The sequence below is a fragment of the Spinacia oleracea genome, chromosome 6, assembly GCF_020520425.1.
Source record: "Spinacia oleracea cultivar Varoflay chromosome 6, BTI_SOV_V1, whole genome shotgun sequence".
Taxonomy (NCBI): domain Eukaryota; kingdom Viridiplantae; phylum Streptophyta; class Magnoliopsida; order Caryophyllales; family Amaranthaceae; genus Spinacia; species Spinacia oleracea.
Genome location: NC_079492.1, coordinates 50,228,453 through 50,243,625, shown reverse-complemented (window position 1 = coordinate 50,243,625; position 15,173 = coordinate 50,228,453). Strand labels below are relative to the sequence as shown.

The window sequence follows — 15,173 nt, the reverse complement described above, 5'->3', positions numbered from 1 at the left end:
CATGTTAATCACTTTTGAGGTCGATTGTATCACTTGATGATACTAAACTGACATTATATTTTTCTTTAATTTACACGTGTTAGTTTTGTAGCATTGAAGGCTGCAGTTATAGTCATAGCCAGACTCCGATCTCTTCAACTTATGAATTAACTTTAGTAAAAAGAAAACATAACCAAATTTAGCAAGCTAAAATTCTGGAAAAAAATTAGTCATTGTGAATGACCAAAAAGCTAGAAGATTAACATTAATTAGTGTTGACAGATACTTATTCAGGTTTTCAGAAAAATCAGGAGCTATTAGGCCTGATATTGAACACTCCTTGAGATGTTAATTTGTTTGACGAATGTTAATCCATGTCAGAATTTTCTTATAAACACCATATATGCATAGATAGATTCCATCATTACATTGGGGAAGGAAAACATATAGCTAAATTAATAGCATACTCAGGCCTAAAACAAAGTTTAGAAGACGTTTGTGTTTTAGTTGTGGCCTAACAATCTCCAATATAAATACAACAATCAATGGTAAATCAAATCAAAGAAGAAATGTAAACTCTGAGATGTATTGTAATTCATTAACCTTTAATCAAAGAGAAGTCACCTCTTTATGGGTGTGAAAGTGAATACAAAGGTGAGTGATAAGAACTCGATTTAAGCAATAAACAAGCACAAAGGATAAAATCAATCACACTTTTCATGAATCAAAGCACAAAAAACAACAACGGATTAATAGTATACGTATACTGTCATTTAACGACTAAAAAAATAATCATGCTTCGCATTCAAAAGATAACCATCATCTGTTTTAACGATTTCAAGACAAAAGCTCCAACTTGCATAAAACCAAATTGTCTATACAGGCTATACTTTGAAGTTTGAAGTCTTGAACTCCCAAACTTTGCAACAATATATATTAGGTTGTGTTTGTTATTCGTGTAATTATGCACTTGTCAAGGATTCCTCTTAACTCTTTAGTTTACAAATGAAGCAGCTGTTCTTAATTAATTGTTGCAAAGAACTAGTAAGATTTTGCTGAAAGAAAAGAGGAAACTGTGGAACTTGATGCTGGGTGGAGTGTGAAAGAGATGGTGGGATGAAGTTCACGATAACCGAAAACGCCAATTTTTACCAACTACTCATAACAAATGTAGGATTGGATGGAGAAGTAACAGGAATGAAAATCAAAGGGTCAAGAACAGGGTGGATCCCAATGGCAAGAAACTGGGGACAACTTTTGGCAATGTAATACTGCTGCTACTACTATAATTCCCAGAAAAAAAATACTCTGCATATCTAACAAATATAACACACTGTTCTACAAAATTTCAGCCCAAGCCAAACAACCAATCTCAAATTGAAATATACGAATTGAAATATAAACAAGCCCTGCGAAACTCTCAACAAATTGAAAATTGAAAGAAAATTGAAAAATTATACAACAATCATAATTATACAACAATCATACTGAAATTTTCAAAGAAATTTGAAAGAAAGGTAAAATTTGATGAAGAACAGGGTACATACCTTGGAAATTCAAGCCCACAACACGCAAAACTAATTAGTAACAACGCGATTTTCCACCACTGTGACTCGTGAGATGATGAAGATGATCGAATAAATTAGCAAAGAATTAATTGGAAATATTAGATTAAATTGACAAAAACGAAAAATAAAAAACAGAGCATATTGAGCAGCATATCTAGGAATTGGATTAAAGGTGGAAGAACCTGAAGACAATGGCGAGAGGATTAATGGCGAAAGGAATGGCGATTATCAGAGAACAAGAAGATGACTTAGGGTTTGAACGTACATGGGATGGGAGGGATGAGTAGTGGAGTTAGGCAAGTTAGGCAGTTTCCAAAAAAAATTTCTTTTTTGCGCGATTTGATTTTCACAAGTAATCTGAAAGTTATTCGCAGCACGTGAGAAGCATGTGGGTTAGGGACCCTTTCTTCGACGCTTTAAAGCGTCCACACAATTGTGGACTATTAAAGGCGTCGTGGACACACGGGAATTTTTTCCCCCTCAAATCACTGCCTTTGGCGTCGAAGACCAAGCGTCCAAAAAGGGCATGTTTTGTAGTAGTGATAGTAAATATGGTCTGCATACTATTCATTTGAATGTAAAATTGGTCTTATGCACCAAAGTTTTTATTTAAATATGGTCTGCATACCATCAAATAGTTGTAATTAGTTTTAATTATAGCATATCCTATTCGAAGAAAATGGCGCCTCCCATGGTGAAATTCAAGACAGAGTTTCCAATCTATTTTCAAGACGGAGTTTGAAGTTGAAGCTTCAAGATGAAGTCGGGCCACACTAGATCACATTTAAATCTTATGCATGTTTTAAGTTATTTATTGCTTTAAATATGTCTTAAAAATGCATGAGATTGTGGCTTGATTATGTTGCATGATTAAGGATTTTAGTTCACTTAAAATCTAACCAACATAGTAAGAGCCTTAAATTCCAAACTTTAAAAATTGATTTAAAAGGTGCCATTCCAAAATAACACTTACTTGGATAACCTTTACATCAATCAAAGTAATAGTTTTCCGCCATAGCGAGGTGTTACTTGTTGATTCTAAAGGGGTAAGGTACGCAAATAATTGTGAGTACATGTTAGTTTTGGTAAAACTCAACGATATAAGTAAGGAGTCCTTTTATGTCGTGGCAAACGGGATAGGTTTACCTAATAAGTTCTTAGACGTCAAGAGTAGTTTCTAGACTATTAGTAAAGGATTTTCTAACCTAAAATATTTTAGAATTGAGTCAGAATACATAATGTGCTTAATTCTTCAATGATTTAAGGATCTTGGATTCATTTTATTCACACCTGTCGGAACACAAAAACTCGAATAAAATGCTAAATAAATATTGAATTATGCATGTATGCTAGAACTTAAGTTTATTAAGAGAAAATATGAATGGTTATTTCTTTGTTTATTCTTTCCAATTGTAGTTTTAATTATGGAAAACAACAATTCATTCAACATCCGATCAATTCTCGAAAAGGAGAAATTGAGCGGGAAAACTTCCTTGACTGGCAAAGGAACTTGCAAATAGTTCTTATGCAGGAAGAAAATGAGTATGTCCTGGAAGAGGCGATGCCCGAAGCCGCGGGCGAAGGGGTCACTCAAGCAGCCCTTAATCGTTGGATTGATGCCAACAAGGACGTAAAATGTCAAATGCTTGCAACCATGAGTGCAGATCTACAGAAAACGTTCATCAACTCAGATGCTTTCAATATCATTAGTGAGTTAAAGAACATGTTCCAAGATCTAGCTCGAGTCGAAAGATTCGAGACTCGTAGGCAAATTTTTCACACCAAGCTCAAGAAGGGCGAGCCCGTAAGTCCACATGTTCTCAAGATGATTGGATTAATTGAGAATATGAGTCGGCTGGATCAGCATTTCTCTCAAGAAATGGATGTAGACACCAACCCCCATTCTCTTCATAGCGGGTATGATCAGTTCAAGATGAACTACAGCACGAATAGTCTGGACAAAACGCGCACTGAGCTTCACGGTATGCTGAAGACCGCTGAAAAGACGCTCAAAAGTGATAAGCAAGATGTGCTTATGGTGCGTGGGGGCAAGTTCAAGAAATCTAGCAAGAAGAGAAATGCTAAGAAAGGTGGCAAGAAAGTCATCCCAACTAAGCAAACTGGCCGCACCAAGTCTGAAAAGAAGAAGGTGAGCCAACTCACTTCCGAATCTGAATGCTTCTACTGTAAGAAGAAGGAGAATTGGAAAAGAGATTGCTTGAAGCTAAACGAAGATCAGAAGAACGGAATTGTCGTTCCATCTTCAGGTATTTCCGTTATAGACTGTATACTTGCAAATTCAACTTCTTAATTGGGTATTAGATACAGGTTGTTGCTCACACTTATGTTCCAATTCACAGGGACTAAGAAGAAGAAGAAGGTTAAGCAAGGGTGAAGTCGACCTACGAGTGGGAAATTGGAGCAAGGATTGCTGCATTAGCTTTAGGAACTTATTATTTGTCGTTGCCCTCTGGGCTAGTTTTGGAACTGGAAGAATGTTTCCATGTTCCAAGTCTTACTAAAAACATCATTTCTGTTTTTTGCTTAGATGCTAAGGGATTTAGCTTTTTAATAAAAGACAATATTTGTTCGTTTTATTTTAAAGAGATGTTTTATGGATATGCTAAATTAGTCAATGAACTTTATATATCAGATCACGACAAACAAGTTTATAACATATATACCAAAAGGCCAAAAAGAATGATTCAGATCTCACCTCTCTGTGGCATTGTCGATTAGGCCATATTGACATGAAACGCATAGAAAAACTTCAAAAGGAAGGAATTCTAGAACCATTTGACTTAGAGGATTATGGTAAATGCGAATCATGCTTACTTGGCAAAATGACAAAGCAAAGTTTCTCTAAAGGTTGAGAAAGAGCAACTGAACTATTGGGTTTAATCCATACAGATGTATGTGGACCAATGAGTTCAAATACTAGAGGTGGTTTCAGCTACTTTATCACTTTCACTGATGACTTCAGTAGATATGGTTATGTCTACCTAATGAAGCATAAGTCTGAATCCTTTGACAAATTCAAGGAATTTCAGAGTGAAGTAGAGAATCAACTAGGCAATAAGATTAAGGCACTGCGGTCTGATAGAGGCGGTGAATATCTGAGCTATGAATTTGATGACCATCTGAAAGATTGTGGAACCTTGTCAGAATTGACTCCTCCTGGAACACCTCAATGGAACGGTGTGTCAGAACGGAGGAACAGGACCTTGCTAGACATGGTTCGATCAATGATGGGTCAGGCTGAACTTCCAATAGAATTTTGGGGACATGCACTAAACACAACTGCACTCACACTAAATAGAGCTCCGTCTATAGCTATCGAAAGACTCCATATGAGTTATGGTTCGGAAAGCCTCCAAATGTGTCTTTTCTCAAGATTTGGGGTTGTGAAGTATACGTCAAATGATTAATTTCAGAAAAACTTCAACCGAAATCTGACAAATGTACCCTTGTGGGCTACCCAAAGGAAACAAAGGGGTATTACTTCTACAATACATCTGAGAACAAGGTGTTTGTTGCTCGAGATAGTATCTTTTTGGAAAGAGATCAAATATCCAAAATGACAAATGGGAGAAAAGTAGACCTCGAAGAAATTCGAGTCGAACAACAAACTCTAGGGAATGCTCAAGATGACATTCAGGTTGAAACTCAGAGATCTTTAGAAGTATCTGGTGAGAATCAAGAACCAACTAGAAATGTAACCCCGCGTAGATCGCAGAGATATAGGTGTCAACCAGAAAGATACATAGGTATTTTGACGAATGAGAGCCGTGAAATTCTATTGCTGGAAAGTGTAGGACCTGATTTTCGACCGACTATTATTTACCTTGAGAATCTTACATGAGAGTCTGTTCATACTATCTATAAAAGGTTTAGAGTCACCACCCTATTTTTATCCGAACAGGGAACGGATTTTGTTAAACCATTTAGGAAAAAAGTTCAAAGAAAATAATTTCGAAAATGATTAATAACTCCATAAAATAAAGTCTTTTTCTTCTTTGAAAACTGGTCTTTTGAAATCAAAAATTCGGGTTCGGGGTCTAGGTTAAGAGAATCAAACGTCTGGAACTCGTCTTCTCTTCTATTCTAAATATTAGGCTCTTACTCTGACTTAATATCTAGTTGATTTGATATATGGCTATTTGGCAAGTTAGATAAAAAAACACATAGGTTTCACGTTGTCATACACATGCAAGCATACTAAAAAAAAGTTTTCATTAAGCCAAGACAAGAATATTAACACATGATAGGTTTGAGCATTGAAGTTGCATTACGTACCGATCATCATGGGATTTGAATCCACTCTCGGATCAAAACCATCGTAGTTCGGACGAATGTCTCACTTTAAATGGCCAATTCCACTTGGGTTTGAGGGATAATGATATTGGGCTTTATTTTGCTCAAAATAAGGTTTTGTGATCCTTAATCAATTCACTTTAAGAATCAAAATGATCCACTTAGGGTTTAGGAAATCACACCGATTAGTGATTTCCATAAAGGTCTTCTGAATAAGACGGTTTCAACGGAAATATGCGCCCCGATTGGCGGCTTGAACGGATCAAAATGGTTTTTTGTAGTAAATTGTTAGGGATTCTCTTTGATAATTATATTTTGAGAAAATTTCAATCATGAGGGTAATTGGGGAATTCTTTTTGGTTTTGTGTTTGGGCTAATGGAATTGACCAAGCAAAATAAGACATCCGTCTAGGCCTCATCGCCAAATAAAAGGGACAATTGACTATTCAATCATATGTGATTATGATTTAATCCACTGGAATTTTATAGTGAATAAGGGTTTTTGATGGAGATGGATTATCTCAATACCTTATATGATTGATAAGTCAACCTAACGCCTCGAATTTGAAATAAGGCCATTATCATGCATTAAAATGCATTATGACTTAATTGATCAAGCAAGCAAGATGTTTCACACTCCATACATTGACAAGATTAAATTCGGCAAAAATAAACTTGATGTTGTGCACGAAACTGATTAAATTGCATATTTATTATTATGGGATTGGGTAAAATTGTTTTATAACATTTTTTCTAATTGTTACAAAATTTTAAATGGAAAAATTGACATAAATAATCCCAACTTTCACACATCTTCTAAAGATAATCCCAACTTTGGATTATTTTAGAATAATCCAAAATTTAGGGGTTACCTTCTCAAAATAATCCGAAGTTTTTTTTTCTTGTCATTACTAATCCATTTTGGGTTTATTGTAAATAGGCAAATTGATAGTTTGGATTATTTTCAGAAGGTAACCCCTAAAGTTTGGATTATTCTAAAATAATCCTAAATTGAGATTATTTTGAGAATATGGGTGAAAGGTGGGATTATTTATATCAAATTTTCTTTTTTTTAATCATCATAATAGTAGGTAATGGCCACAAATATTCATAGACAATACTATAATCAGGGTTTGTCACTCAAGTTTTGTAATTGTCGCGTCCGGTAATTAATATATTGTTCATCGTCTTCTTCCTTCAAACCCAAAATGCAATTTTCAGTATCTTTTTTCTCGAACTCCCAACAGCTTACATGTCTCGAGATTATGTAGGGAAATCCACTAATTCTTGTAGGTGTAATGTGACTTTTTGGAGCGTGTTTGTTGAAGATTATGATGATAATTTTTCGGATTATGCATACTAGAGATGGAAACTCATGAAGCCAACACGTGGAGAAGATTGTCCAAAAGGTTAAGGAAAGAGAAGAGCGTGTTTGTTGAAGAAGAACAAGAACAAGAACAAGAACAAGAAGAACAAGAACAAGAACATAGATTGAGAACGATGAAAGAGATCGATTGAGAAATGAGAGGACAAAGAGGAAATAGATTGAAAAATGAGAGGACAAAGATTGAGAAAGAGAAATAGGGAATAGAGGTAGAGAAAGAGGAAAGAGAAATTGAGTAAAGTTGTTGGGGTGGGGCCGACAAACGGAGAGATTTAACGTTTTATGTTACAAGTTAGTGTTACTAAAACGTATCAAACTTATAAGATAGGAAAATATAAAAAAGTTTTTATAAGATAGTAATTCACAAACATCCAAATATTAAGGTAGTGTTTCACAATTTTTTTTTTATTATGACTATCTTAGAATTTTCATTGATGTGGGTTTATATTCTTCTATAGATGTCAAAACGGTTACTCGAGTCGGGTCCGTGTCTGGTTATCTCGGGTCTCGAGTCATGATCTGGTCGGGTCGTGTCGGGTTATTTTATCACCCGGGTGCACATCGGGTTTAGGTCGGGTTCGGTCAGTTTGACTATTTGTCGGGTTATTTTTTCATTTCGGTAAAGGTCGGGTTCGGGTCGGGTTCGGGTCGGGTTCGGTCGGGTCTTTATCTAGTCGGGTACAATTTCTGGTTCGCGTCTTAACGAGTCGGGTTTGGGTCAGACTTGTAGCAGTTAATTTTGACTTCGGGTCGGTTAAAATTCAGATCGGGTCCGATAACTATCAGGTCTAGTCAAGTTTTAACCTTATAATTATTTTTTTATAAATTTAGTTAAATTTGATTTAACGCTTTTCACTTATTCAAGATTAGGTAATTATAAAAAGTAATATCAACTTGATTTAAGTTATTATTTAGTTAGGTCAATGACAAATCGGGTTGTCAACATGTCGCCTAAAATCAGGTAACGGGTTGTCACGAGTTGGGTCAATAACATGTTTCGTCGGGTTATAATCGGTTTGGGGTTGACATTGGGTCGGGTATTAAATCAGGTTTGGGTCATTTTTGGTCGGGTCAGTTGACTCAGTTCTGTTACCGGTTATGTTTCGATGGGTGCTAGGTTCAGATCCGGGTCATACATTAACGGGTCGAAATCGGTCATCGATTTTAACGGGTTGGATACGATCGTGTTACGAGTTTTCTATTTTAACAACATTTCGGATCTCGAATCGGATCTGATTCTTTAATTAAGAATACAGGTCGATTCATGTCGATTTTTAGGGTCAGATTAGTTTTTGGGAGCTCTATATTCTTCTATATCAAGAATATGATAAGGATATAGTTTACGAATAAGGAATGCATATTTACTTGCTCCAACAAACCATGTGACTTTTCACATAAGAAAGTTTCCTTTTTAATGGTAACTAAGTGTGTACTCCAGGGCGATTCCCCGGGTTATAATGTTAATAATGTACGAAATATTTTTTTACGCACTGTTACATGTGTTGTGTATGCGAATTTGACCTTTTTTTTAAATAACTATCAGGAGATCGTTTATTTTATTTGGATGTGATATATTGTATGTAGTAAGTATCATTTTTAGTAATAATGTTCTTCCTTTTTTGGGTTGTTATTATTTGTAAATCATGTCTAATATCTAATAAATGTTTTGTACATATGTTATGATCCATATATGCTAACACAATTGTTGACTCGTTAATGAAAAAACATGTTCTATTATTTGTGAAAATGGACAAATTTAAAATGCAGTAAATATTCAAAATCATTTTCAATAATGGTAACAAAATTTAATTTTCTTGCAATCGCTATGTGGTGAAAATTAGCAAATTAATAACAAAAAAACATGTGAAAAAATAGTATAAATACACACTAATCCTACCCCACTTAAATACATTTAAATAGAGTTGAAAGTCATAAATAATAGCATAGCTAAGATGGTAAGCTTTCCACTATATTTCTTGTTAGTTTCATGTTCGAACCCTAACAAAAATATTTTGTGTATCAATATTAAAAGCGAATGCACATCCTCCATGTCATTGTTGATGTGGCGCCTTGTCATATTTAGAGAATGTGACACATGGCGGCGTGACATGATTTTCCTAGGAGATTTAATAATAGTATAGATAGATTCTCAATCACACAAGCTATTGATCTTATTGTTTTAAAAATTAGCCACACGTCCACACACACCATCGTGTTCATGCCTTTCGTTCGTGCCTACGGACCAACTAATTAAAAAAATTTAATTTCACGAACAAATTTGCATTAAGTTATTTTTCACAAAATTTACGATTTTTATTTTCGAAAAATAACGACTTTACGATTTAATTAATTTTTAACAGCAATCCGATTTTGTTAAATTTATTAAATCTAGGCTGACTTAATTCAAATTTTAAGAACGAAAAATTTCAACCAAAAATTTGAACTTTTAAATAATCGAATCTAAAACTTAAATCGTTCCAAACATTTAAATTTCAGATTTTTATCAATTTGGTTTAAGTGTTGATTAAAATTAACGAATCTAATCAAAATTTTAATCCAATAATTTTTTAAATATGCCACTTTCCATGAAATTATATTCCCTTTCCCAATTAACCAAATTTCCAGATCCAAATTATTTAAAAAATCAATTAGCGATCTAAAATTTACAAATTTGGGGAAACCAGAATTAGGGTTTAACAAAAATGGCCGAAATTTTTACCATAATTCTAAAATATACCCAAAAGCATTGTGTCAAAATTTCAATAAATTCCAAGTAGTTTAGGTCGACCAATTAATTGAAAACCTTTCCTAATTTGTTAATTTTAATACGAAAATTAACAAAAACGCCCAAAAACACATACTTCGAGGCCTGTTTTTGCAATTCCGTTCTCATGAGTTGATCTTTGAAAATCGTTTTCAATCAGATTAGGGTCAAAAAAGTCGAAAATACGAAACCTTTTGAATTCAGAACCTATTACGCGATTCATCCAATAATCCATAATAATTCGAAAAAATTCAATAAAAATTCGAAAAATTCGACAATCAGCAAAAACAATAAAGAATGCTAAAAAATGCTTTGAATACATAAGGCTCATGATAACACTGTAGGGGAATACAGTTAAACATACATAACATGTGCGGAACATCCCCAAAGCCAAGAAACATGTATAAAGCACAGTTTAAGCATACTTACATTTGAAGCATGTTTTCCCGAGTATAGTATCAACAAACACGAACAAAGAACTCCACTTGTCGTTGCTCTATTTGGTTCACCGGCACGTTCAGATCCGTCTTGATTATTGTAGCTTAGACAACGCACAAGATAGTTTGCTTTTCGGGATGAACAGTTTTTGGGTTGAGAGAAAACTGAACAGCGTAATTTAGGAATTAGGTTTTGGTTACTCGAAAAAACTAATTGTGTTTGTGTGATAAAAATATAACCTAATTGTTATATTAAGTGTAACTGGCCAAGACCAAAAGCCTTGAGCGGCCACACATCACACACTCGTTCACAGCCCACGCACAGCACACACACACTGCAGGCCGAAGCCCACAGCGCAGCCGAGCAGCATGGGCCGTGGGCCTTTCTTTGCTCGTTGTTGTGTTGTTGCGCCTTTGTGTGCGCTGCCACGCCCACGCGGGCTGGCTTGCTTGTTGCGTTGCGAGCTCGCTGGCTCGTTGGGCCTTGCGCGCATGCGCGCTTGGCTCGACGGGCCGGCAGCTCCGATGCGGCTCGTATTCACGACGAACGCCTTACGGATATTATTTATTGTATCGTACACGACGAATCACCGTCGTACGATTCGATTATTTGTTTCGTCTAGCTTACGAATATTCGCGATACGATATACGATTTCGACGCAAGGATACGATTCCGACGCAAGGTCGTATCGTATAATACGTTTTTCCAAACTAATTCCCGAAAAGCTATTAAATGAATTTCCGATTGATTTAATCCGGTGATCTGTTACATGTCATTGGTGTGGCCTTATAGGTTCAGTCAAGAGTAAGTTGTGAGCCTAATATAGATTAGAACTCACTGGTCGGAAGCATTGCTCCAGCTAGCTGTTCCGATCACTTGATCTTACTAAATTAATTGTTCGCAATTAATCTGAACCTTGGTATTAGACTTAATGCACCTTGGGTGAAGGACATATTTCCTTCAGATGCCCCAGATAGTAGACAAATGGATCAATTAGAACTACGTACTGCATCATATAACCGATTTTGAGGCTAATTTAATTTGTTAAATTACAATTTTTTTTTTATTTGAGTATGCTTTAATAAATTTTATCATGTACGGATTAGTAGCTCGTAAAAGTAATGACTAATTAGTGATGTGAGATTATTAAGAAATGATTCAGATTATTTTTCTAATTATATTGACTTCGTATAATTTTTAACGTATAAGAAATAACAAAATGAGTTGTGGCATAGTGGTTAAAATATGCAACTAACAAATGAGAGGTCATAGGTTTGAAACCATAACTAACCTTTTTTCATGATCAAGAATTTTATATGAGATCAAATGTCAAAGATGACGATGCACCATGTCATCCTCACATAGGAAGCGACATGTGGCGAGATGACATTCTTTGCTTTTGAGTTTTAATAATAGTATTCTCAATCGCACAAGCTATTGATTTCACAAATTCGTTTTTCTAATCAATTGCTTTCCCTTTTTATTTCTATTTAACCACTCTTTTAATAGCGCCTTTTTTTTTATTCGGATTAAAATCAATGTAACTTGTAACTCTTAAACTATATTTCATGATTTACATTTTTTTAAGAAAATTATCATTTACTTTCTCCGTTACTATAAAGTAGTCTGTAACTAAACTTACTAAAATACTATGTAGAAATCAATTCTAAACTTCAATTAATAAAGATGTAGCAAAATTTTCAAATAGAAGAAATAAGGAAAAATAAATTCTAATAATCCAACCTTTGCCCGGTAATCCATTAACAGTCCCACCTATGAGGTATTCCTAGCTGATCCAACCTTTGGTACCTATTATCTTTAAACGGACCTCGTTAAATTACGACCTGTAGAATCAGGTCACTTATCCTACGTGGCAGTGATCATTGACAATTAAGCAGGTTTCCTTTAGTGGGCTTCCTCCCTCTCTTCCCTTTTCTGTTTTTGCTCCAAATGAAGCCATTAACACACAAAAAAAGAGAGTTTTCTCTTCTTCTCCAAATCATCAAATTGCAACAACCAAAAAATGCCAAGGATATGCGAGTGGAAAGCGGGGCACAAAAGTAAGGTGAAAATGTCGGGGCAACCTCAGCCAATTTAGGTGGTTTACGGTGGAAAGCGGCGTGATGAATCTCTGGATATGCGAGTGGTTCTTTTCCGTCCGAGAACGAACTAACTAACCTCCATTGTCTCCGATCAATCCTTCGAACAAAATGCCAAGGAACGCAATTGCACAACTTGCATCAAAAATCTATCACCAATAACCAGATTCATGCAAACACACAAAAAATTTCAAGAACCCTGGGAATTCAAGAATCAACAATTATTTGATTCAAGATTCGAATGAAACGATCAATGAATGAAATCAGAAGATGTCAGAAACTTAAATCTCTAATTCGTCGCTTTTTGACCCAATTCGTCGCAAATTGTTGCACGAATCGAGTGGGAGAAACGGATAAGCAAGTGTTGCGGCGGTAGTTTTGGCGTATGTGGCCTGTTGTGAGGGAGGGTGAGAGGTTCTGGGTTGTCGGGGTTGCCGAGCAAGGATGCACAAGCAAGGAAAGCCCGCGGGATCGCACAAGTGTTGCGTGGGATGCTTCGTGGTTACTCTGCTTTGTGCTGATGGCTGCGGCGTTTCCTCTGCGATGGCGGTGCTGGTCCCGCTGACGAACAGAGTTGAGGGTATAGGAGTTTCCAAATTAATTGTAAAAAATGTAAAAATTAAAAGCCAATTCAGATAAATAGAGTCAATATGAAAGTTGTTGACTTTTCTTTCAGGTAACCGGTCATAAGGCCCGTTTAAAGAAAATAGGTACCAAAGGTTGGATCAGCTAGGTATACCTCATAGGTGGGACTGATAATGGATTACCGGGCAAAGGTCGGATTATTAGAATTAAATTTTCCAAGGAATAATCAGTTTCATGCTCTGGATTTCACTAGTTGTGTTATTTAAAGTAATGAATAAGAATGATTAGAAATACAAATGAAGTCCTTACTATGCTTGATAGATAATAATAATATACTTTCTCCGTACCATAAATATCACACCATGGTTGACTTTTAGTCTTCTAATACGTTATTTTGACTCTTAATATATCAAATTATGTGTAACTAAAAATTATAAAAAAATGATATTTAGAAAGCATATATCGATACGAATCTAAATGACTCCACATGACTACAATTTTCTTAAGTATGAATCATAAAAAATGGTCAAAGTCGTAGCGTAAATAGTGTAAAAAATCAAACGGTGGTTATTATTGACATCTTTGACCATGTAATTTAATAGTCTTATTATAAGGTGTTGTAACTATCAAACTGAATCATATCTCTATATGTTAACAATAAAATAAACTTATCAAACTGATAAACAAATTGTTTCTTGATCTAATGAACTTCAATGTATTTACCCTGAAATTGCATGTTATGTTTCAGTCTCAAACGAAAATGCTACAGACTTTAATTATAAAAATATTGATCAAATTTTCATAATACGTACCCCTCCCTATTTTTATAAAGGATACACTATTATAAACGGTTGTATTTTATTAAAGGATGCACTTTCCTTTTTTGACATGCCATAGTCTTCACTTCCAATTATATTAATATTTCTCTATTTTTTGTGTTCACCACACTTACTCACATCATCTTTTTACTACTCCCTCCGTCTATTTTTGTTCTTTACGTTTGATATTTTACACGCGTTTTATCGACTAATTAATGTGCGTGGAAATTCTTCTATTTTTTTATTTAAACAAGGCAAATTACGTTTATTTATAATATTTTCACTTTTATCAAAATTCTGATATTGAAAAAATAAGAAAAAAATTAATGTCGCAATGGAAAAGTGTGAGAAATTAAATGACCCAATGAATTTAATTGGGTAAAATAATCATTGGATATAAAATTTTGATAGAATATTAATGCATTTATGTGATAATATAAAAGGAAATGTAAAGAACATTTTGGGACACCCAAAAAGAAAAAACGTAAACAACAAAAAGAGACAGAGGGAGTACAATAACACTTTCATCTTATTTTAATATATTCAACTCACTTTTCTAAAAGTACGTGCCGGTCAAAATGTATCCTGTATCTTTTAATAAAATACGGAGGGAGTACATAGTAATCGGTGATGAACTACATACTCCGTACTCCGTATGATCCCAATCTGGATAGATTATTTGAACCGATTTGAGTTGAAGACAGCCTAAATAACTCATCATACAAATATGATTAGAAATCAGAATGCCTAAATCAAATCAACATTATCCATGCCTTAGTGCTTTGGAGAGACGTTGAAAAACACAATAGTATACCTCTTGTATTGTATTTAAAGGGTCTACCTAGCCACCAATCTTGAACAAAGATTTGAAATTTACAGTTTGTTTTAAATAATTTGCATCTTTTCCACATCACAAGCCAAAATGATTGACCATATTTTCCACTGAAATTAGCCACTTGTGTAGAAACTACAAAATATCCTTTGTACACGTTGCATTCATTAATGTGCCTAGTTTGTCAGATAAACTATCAATTATTGTGTTGTTTGTGTACGGCAATCACGTAACAAATACTACGTACTAACTACTTTTTTTTTCTTTTAAATAGTTACTAAGTGATTGCTAAGATTGGATGGTGCATAAACTATTAATGAGTACTATAAAAATTATCGGTCATCATTAAAGATGGATGTGAGCGGGAAGTGCATCTTAACAAACCCGCATGT

General features: G+C 34.8%; 1 protein-coding gene across 1 annotated transcript in view; it reads left to right on the top strand.

Moving 5' to 3' along the window:
* The window catches only part of LOC130463132 (uncharacterized), a 33,325-nt gene that overhangs the window by 2,545 nt on the left and 15,607 nt on the right, over positions 1–15,173 (top strand). The window lies entirely within an intron of this gene.